This window comes from Macaca nemestrina, chromosome 14, assembly GCF_043159975.1.
Source record: "Macaca nemestrina isolate mMacNem1 chromosome 14, mMacNem.hap1, whole genome shotgun sequence".
Taxonomy (NCBI): Eukaryota; Metazoa; Chordata; class Mammalia; order Primates; family Cercopithecidae; genus Macaca; species Macaca nemestrina.
The window spans coordinates 4,511,145-4,519,461 of NC_092138.1; the positions used below are offsets into that span (position 1 = coordinate 4,511,145).

The 8,317-nt window shown below is 56.1% G+C and overlaps 1 long non-coding RNA gene across 1 annotated transcript; it reads left to right on the forward strand.

Moving 5' to 3' along the window:
* Positions 1 to 564: 564 nt before the first annotated feature.
* Positions 565 to 2,761, forward strand: LOC139358286 (uncharacterized). The gene is made up of 3 exons (XR_011613016.1): positions 565 to 822; positions 978 to 1,437; positions 1,535 to 2,761. It is a non-coding gene; the product is annotated as an uncharacterized lncRNA (long non-coding RNA).
* The last annotated feature ends 5,556 nt before the right edge of the window (positions 2,762 to 8,317 follow it).

An 8,317-nucleotide genomic window follows, 5' to 3' on the forward strand; every position in this document is an offset into this window, starting at 1 on the left:
TCACATTGCTGTGTCCTGTGCCGTGCCACCTGTATTCAAAGACCGTTGTTTCCTTCCTTCCTTCCTTCCTTCCTTCCTTCCTTCCTTCCTTCCTTCCTTCCTTCCTTCCTTCCTTCCCTCCTTCCCTCCCTCCCTCCCTCCTTCCTTCCTTCCTTCCTTCCTTCCTTCCTTCCTTCCTTCCTTCCTTCCTTCCTTCCTTCCTTCCCTCCCTCCCTCCCTCCCTCCCTCCCTTCCTTCCCTCCCTCCCTCCCTCCCTCCCTCCCTCCCTCCCTTCCTTCCTTCCTTTCCTCCTCCCTTCCTCCCTTCCTCCCTTCTCGCCTGCCTTCTTTCATGCAAACATCCTCCATGGGCCAGGACCAGAGGCAGAACTGGCCCGGGAGAGGGAGACCCAGCTGCAGCTTCCCCAGGAGCTCTGGCGCCTCCTTCCTGCCAGTCTCTTCCTGGAATGAGAGCCGCCTGCTGGTGGACTGGAGCCGGCAGCCTGTGCCCTGGCTGCACCTCTCACACCGTGAGCTGTGGGCAGGGCTTGCTGCTGCCACGTCCCTTGCTGCCTCTCCACTTAATTGAGCGAATGCGCTTCTCTTTGTTTTTGGTTTGCATTTGGTTTCTGTCACTTGTCACTAAGATACCATCACTGTGCACCCAATTCTATGGCTCCCACATCCTCTTGGCCTCAGTATCCTCTCTGTAACCTGGGCTCCTGATACCTTAAAGTAGAGCTCGACGACGCTGTGGACCTTGGCCCATCCTTGGAGTCTCCAGGCTGAAGGAGCACAGATCTGGACTACAGACCAGAGGGGCCCTGTAGCAGCTCGTCTGCAGGTGGGTGACCCCGGCTCTGACCTCTTGAGATGACTGTTTTCTGCTGGTTCTGGTCCCATCTCTGAACCACCTCCCTCCCTCCCTGGCATAAGAGCTGTTTACTGAATACTGCCAATGCCCAGTGATGGTTTGTTAATGTCCTTTACAAAATGTAGAGCAAGAAACAGGACATTTCTTGAGATGGAGGAGGATAGCAGTTCTCTCCAGCTACAGCGTAAGTGCCACCCTCTCAGCTTCTGAGAAAACCTAGTTTGCTTTGTACAGCCTGAGACTGTATCTCTGTTTCGCTGTGAAGTCCTCGTTTCAGCTTGCGGTCAACCAAGACTCTTAGCCGATTTCACAGGAGCTCTTGCCATGCCATGGATGTGAACCTCATTATGCTGGGAGCTGGGGCTCTGGGGCAGTTTTTTCTTGAATCTTGACACTAGCCAAGGCTCGTCCTTATCTGTGTGTTCCAAAGCTACTTTTGTCTCTAGTGGTTTAACGTGCCTCTCCCACCTCACCTCATTTCATATAGGGCCTGAAATGTCACCATCTGTCATGCCTTTGGTTTCTTCCTTGGAGGTCCCTATTAAAAATACAAATGTTCTCTGGGCAGGAGATGGCCTGGATTAGGTAAGTTTTTCCAAATTCCAGCCCTGTGGGCACCACCTTCAGGCTTGGCCAGAGCTGTGGGCCTCGGGATCTTATGTATTTAACATTATTCTTGCAGAGGGCCTCGTCCTGACCGATTGTGCTTTGCGGTGCTCAAAGAAGCCATAGCTACAAAATGATGGACAAGTTACACTTTTCTAAAGTGTGCCCTGGTGACTATTACAATCGGTGTGCCACCTCCCTCCTCTGGCTCAGGGTGCTCTGCATGGGTTCATGGGAGGAGGGCTGAAGCCGACTCCTTTCATGGCCTCAACTCCTCATTCCCTGGTATCTGTGTCCTTTGCAATTGCTCCTGGAAGGAGGCTTGATTCCCTACCCTTGACTGCTTGGACAAGTGGGAGGCAGCTGTGGTCTAGGACCTTGATGCTCAGAGTGTGTGTTTGTGCTACTGCTTCCCTCTTGTACATCTGACATTGCCCCAGGACGAATGTGCCTTCTTGGGGCACTCACATGGCTGTTGGTCCGGGACCTGAGGCAGTCAGGTTGCTCCATTGAGTTCGGTCTCCATCATCCCATCCTCAGTCAAACCTCAACTGAGCCACAGGCGTGGAGACAAATCCATGCTTCTGTCGTATTGCTAAATGTGTGCTTGGTGCGCTAAATGTGAGCTGTTGGAGTTGTTTGCTATATAGCATCTTTGCAGCCACGGCTAACCCATGCAATGGCCTGGCAGGATGAGTGCCAGGCTTCCTAAGGGGCTCATCTGGCCACAGGAGTCCTGCAGTGGGAAGACCCAGCATTGCCTCTCTTTCTGTGGGAAGATGGGTAGGGAATGGTAGCACGGGCTGTGGCTACTGATGCTAAATGAGGAAGCCTGGGGCTCCAACCCCCCGGGACATAGACTCGCTGGAGGCCTTGAGCCTCTCCCTCTCTGGAGCGACCTTCTCACCTGTAGAACAAGGAGGTTGGACTCAGGCTGTGATGTCTGGGTCACTCTGATCTGCTCTTGCTTCATCCCAGCAACTTCCGGTTCACTGGACTGTGTGGGATGAACCACCCCGAGGTGGGGTTCACTGTGGTGCCCCTGCAAGACTACACAGCAGCAAGTTGCTCCTGACAATGGGTTCAGTTGAGGGTTCATGCCCATGCTTGAGCTGTCCCTGAATAGTAGCATCTATTGACTTCCATTGAGGGTTCCTGTGTGCCACGCACAGCGCTACAGCCCTTTAGGGCGATTCTATCAATCCACAGCTGAAGCATCAGAGGCAGGTCTGTTACTCGTCCCGTTGTGCAGATGAACAGACTGAGCCCAGAGAGGTGAGGTGACTGCTGAGCACCAGGGAAATGGGGCCTATATTCAACCCCAGACCCACCCAATCCCTTACTGGGGAGTTTCTGGTGGTGAAGATCCGGGTGCTCCAGACCCTCAATGGCCCATATCAGCTTCCTAGGGCTGCATAACCAAGCACTAGACCCGTGGTGGCTCAAACTGCAGTTTACTGTCCCACAGCTCTGGAGGCCGGAAGTCCAAGATCAACAGAGCAGCAGGGTTGGTTTCTTCTGAGGCTGTGAGGGAGAATCTGCCAGGCTGTTCTAACTCTGGTGTTTGGCAGCAATCTTTAGCATTCTGCAGCTTGCAGAGGAATCACCCAATGTCTGCCTCCATCTTCACACGGTGCAGTCCCTGTGTGTGTCTCCAAATTTCCACCCCCTCACCCTTTTTTTTTTTTGAGATGGAGTCTCGCTCTGTCGCCCAGGCTGGAGTGCAGTGGCACAATCTTGGCTCACTGCAAGCTCCACCTCCCAGGTTCACGCCATTCTCCTGCCTCAGCCTCCCAAGTAGCTGGGACTACAGGCGCCCGCCACCACACTGGGCTAATTTTTTTTTTTTTTTTGTATTTTTAGTAGAGAGGGGATTTCACCATGTTAGCCAGGATGGTCTCGATCTCCTGTCCTCGTGATCTGCCCACCTCCGCCTCCCAAAGTGCTGGGATTACAGGCGTGAGCCACCGCGCCCGGCCAATTTCCCCCTTTCTTATAAGGACACAGTCATGCTGGATTAGGGCCCCTCTACTCCATTATGACCTCATCTTAACTAATTACCTCTGTAACAACCTGTTTCCAAATAAAGTCACACGGAGAGGTATTTGAGTTAGGGCTTCAACATGTACATTTAGGGGAACGTAATTCAACCCACATTAGCCCCCCAGCGTGGTTATCAGAGCCCTGGTTTGTTGTTGGTTGTTGGGGTGTAGGGGCACTGACTTGGGAGGGTGTGCCCCCTCCTCGAGGAAGCTGGGGCAACCTCTGTGTCTGTGGAGGCCTGAGCTGAGTTGTGGCCCTTAGGGAGAAAGGCAGGGGCGGGGCTGTGTGGGTAAGTCACAGCTTTGCCAGCACAGTGGCAGGACGCTGTTATGCAAATGCTCTCCCACAGAAACCCCCACCCCAAACTGCAGAAAAGCCTGCCTCTGGGACAGGACCGCGGTGGGGGCTGAGGGAGGAGGAGACCCGGCCCTGAATGCTTGCCACTTGTACATTTTGAATTGTGAACCATGTAAAAGAATTGCAAAAACAGTTTTTGAAAGTTCGTATTAAAAATAGCTCTAAACTCTGAAAAACAGGACCTACCTGGTAGGCAGGATGAGGAGCCAGTGAGCTGATGGATGGAAACGCCCGCCCTGGCCTGGCCCCAGCAAACGGTGCTGCTATTATTAGCTCTCGGACCGTGCTGGCCTCTGAGGTGGCTTCAGGCTTGGCGGGCTTGGCAGTGCTGGGACACACCAGGTCCTTTTAACCCCCACAACCCGAGGAGCCCTGGGAGCCTGCCCTGGGCCTGGCTTCTTGAGAGTCAGCTCAGGGGACAAGCTAGAACCGGGACCAGGAGGCGGTCAGGCCATCTCAATGCAACAGTCCCAGCCCCATCCTGGCCTGGGCCTCCTGGCTGCCTTCAAACAGGTGGGAAAAGCCCCACAGCCTCTCCCTTCTTGCACGAAGCCTTTTCCGCCCCCGCCAGCCCTGCTGCCAGGCCAGGCGGCCCGTGGGCCCTGGCAACCTGGTTGGAGCCTCCAGCTGGGCGGATGATGGATGGGGCCACGTCAGCACCCGCCTCAGAGTGGATTTTGTGTGTGTTTGACATTTATTTACTGTCCGTATAAACACTAACACCTATGAAGCATGCTGGCCGTGTGATAGCTTGGCTGAAGGCAGCTCTGAAGTACATAAATTATGTGCACCTCGCTAATGAACGGTTTGACAGGCGGGAAGTTTTATTTACCGCTGGCCGGAGTTTTCATATAAAACCAGGGCACCGGCAAGCCAGGATTTGTGCACCGTCATAGTCTTGCCTATTCAGAATCCAACTCATTTCTTTTTTCTTTCTAAAAAATTTCTCCTCCTTCTTCTTTTTTTATTTCCCTCTTTTAAAGGCTTGACATAAAGCCGAGGTCTATGTATAACCGTGCTGCCTGGAGCAAGTGTCGGGGGGAGCCAGCCCATCTGGCGGCAGGCTCTTCTGACGGGCGTATGCTTGAACAATATGTGGTTTGACAAATTTCAAGGCAGGCTTATGAAAAAATAACAGTGGTGCAGCCGTCTCAGTAAGTGCCCGTCCACCTGCGGGCGCGGGCAGGGGTGCCAGGCCGTGTGAGTCAGGGTGCCCGGCGGGGGATTAGGAGGTCCGTGTAAATCACCGTCATCCGGCACGTGTGGGACACATCAGGGCCCCAGCTTCTGAGACTTGTTCCCCATCACGGGGTCTGCCCAGGGCCAGGTGCCGCTGGCGATACTGGCAGCCTGTCCCCTGTGACCATGTTGGGGTGCACTGCTCTCAGTGGGACGTCTGCGTCTTGGAGGGGAGGGTATGCCCCGAGGCCTGGGCAGGCACCTCCAGGCATCTGTCTTGTCAGCCCTCAGGAGGCCTTGAGACACTCCGGGGAGGGTGGTCCCCTGGCCAGACATTCCTTGAGGACTTAGTCTTTTCATCTGAGAGAGGGTGCAGTGGACCCCCTCACCCTGGCCAGGCTACGATGGTGGAGCCCTCTGTCTGTCCAGCCCTGTGGAGCCAGGTGGGGCTGAGGTGCATGGGGGGCTGGCCTCCAGGCGGCCCCTCTCTGCAGGCCCTAGCCGGCCACTTCAGGCCACAGCCCAGCGTTAGCACATGCTGTATGAGGCCTCAAGTCATTTCTATCCCTCTCTGTGCCTTGGTTTCCCCCTCCCGAAAAGTGGAGGTAGCACTAACCCCTGCCTCTCAGGGCTGCACTGAGGATAGTCAAGGGCACAGTTTGTGCTGGGGGCAGTGAGCCCCTGCCACCCTGTGGCCAGCCTGTGCAGTGTTGCATTTCACCCCCACAATACCCTGTGTGCAGGGAGGGAAGGGGCTTCCCCAAAGCCTGGAGTTGGCCTTTGTGGGGCCCGATGCCCCTGCCCCTCCCCAGCAACCCCGCCTCTGGGGGTCTCCACTGGCCCAGTCAGACCCAGAGTCACTGTGATATCAGCCAGAGGCTTTCTGTGGTGCGGGGCCTCTGTCTGGAGGGAGACAGCAGCCTGCAGTGTGACCTGTGTCTATGGGGCCTTCCGATGGCTGCTGAAGCATGTCGCGGGGACGGCCCAGGGACTCTGTCTTTATGGGCGGCGTCAGCCGTTCTGTTCTGAGCATCCTGAGTAGGTGCCCACTTCGAAGATGAGGAGATCCAGATGCCTGCCCAGCCTACCCTCTGCCTCTTGGGTTGGGGTGTAAGATGCCAACACTGCTCACATGGTCACGCTACAGCCAGCTCCCCACCTGCAGCGCAGGAAGCGCCCACATGTGGCAGGGTGATAGCCACATACAGGGAGTCACGGCTGTAAGGAGTGGCCTCTCTCCCATCACCGGCCATTCTCCATGGCCTCTGCCCTGGAACTTCCTGGCTACCCCAAGCAAACCAGCCGCCCCACTCCTCCTGGCCTGGTCGCAGCCTGGGCGCCCATCTCTCCCTGCAGGTTACCACGCCCACATCTGAGCCCCCACCAGGGCAGGGACTCGTTCCCTTTTGTCTGTGTCGCTGGGTCTCAGTATACAGAAGGTGCTCCTAAGTGTCACAGGAAGGGTAGGAAGCAGGAGGTGCAGAGACCTCCATCCAGCCAGTGCTGGGCCCACAGGGACCTTGAGAAGCTGGGCAGTTGTCATCCCTGGGCCCTGCTCTTCCCAAGACCACTGCAGCCACCAGGCCCTGTTCCTGTTGGTTCTTGCCTGAACCTGGGTGACTGTTCCCCACTCCTGGAGTTCCAGTCTCATTCTCTACCCAGCAGCGGTGATGACACCCACCGGAGGCTGCTGTACCCAAAACAGTCTTGGGAGGCTGCGGACCACAGCAAAGGGCAACTGGTGGGTGTGGCCATGGCCACTCAGGCCACACAGCCAGGGAGGCCTTCCTGGAGAAGGTGGCCTGTTGGTCATAGAAGATCATAGGATATGGCTAGAGGGGAAACTGCAGCACAAGCAGAGCCTCAGACCCCAGAATGACTGTGCCGTGGTGGCGGCTTGGGAGCTACATGGTGGCTGAGAACCTGTTGGGGCAGGGGTGGCGCTATCTCCGCACTCCCAGCTGGAGACTGTGTGGATCCTTCTGAGGCTCAGGAAGGAACAAGAGCTGCCAAGGTCACAGAGCAAGTAAGTGTGGAGCCTGCACCGGCCACCAGGCTGCCCAGCTTTGCATTCCCAGCTACTGGGACACATTCAGAGGCCCACGGAGCAGGGCCACGTGCCGCCAGCTTTATTAAATTCATATTTCCAGCTCCATCCCGCACAAATATCTGTATTTACCATCAAGCTCGGCAGTATTTATTTTCTAAAGTAGTTCTGTTTAAACAAAGAGTTTCTCTCTTAAATTCATCGACTCCAATTTCCTGTGGCCCCAGCCCTCCACGGAGCTGACATTAATCATTTGCATGACTGCAGGTTCTGCGGCCGCCAAGGGCCTCCGGCAGGCGGCAGCCATGGCGCCGGGCTTCACTGCGGCTTCCCCTGACTCTTTCAATTAAAGCCGGGGGAATGGGACACTGTCCCCCAAGAGTGACCAGAGGTGGAGTGTGGCTGGAAGGGACAGGAGGCAGGACCAGCTCAGCAGTTCCTGGCTCCCACGCTGGCTCAGTCCACTAGAGCCAGATGACCTCTGCCAGTCTCTTTGCTCAGGCTGCCCATCAGGGGCTGTACCCCAGCTGCTGTCTGCAGCCAGCGCTGGCCCCACCATGGGCACTCACTGTGCCTCACTTTGCTCATCCATGACATGGGGACACTATGTGTCCCTGCTGCACCTGATGCACTGAGGCAGGTGCACAGAGAGCACCAGCTGCTACTTCAGAGGCTGTCATTGATATTTGGTGCCATTGGCAGGGAGAGCACCCAGCCCAGGGCTAGCCCACAGCATGTACTCCATGGGGTTCCTTCCTGTCTTGTGCACAGCCTCATTCCCTTAGCAAGATGACGAGCCATCCCGGCGCTTTGGGAGGCTGAGTGGGAGGATTGCTTGAGGCAAGAGTTCAAGACCAGTCTGGGCAACGTAGCGAGATCCTGTCTCTATTTCTCTATTTCAAAAAAAGGCTTTCCCACAGCATAATATACTCTAGCGTCGTCCTTGGCCTCTGCATAGGTGGGGCGGTGCATACAACTTGGGAGACCCACTACCCTCTTCTGGGGGCTGACCCCGCCCCCCACTTCAGGGCCTTCTGGATTCCTAAAGGGTGAGAGGGCCCCCGAGAGAACACCCTGGGCCACGCCGCCCGCCTTGCTCTAGCCACACACCTCTGCTGCTCCTGTCAGTTTCCTGTTGGGCTCCTCTGTGCAGTGCCATGAGCTGTGACAGCCGGGGCAGCCTGGTCGACAGCAACAGCAAGAAGGGGATGAACGGGAAGGTTATGAAGCCAT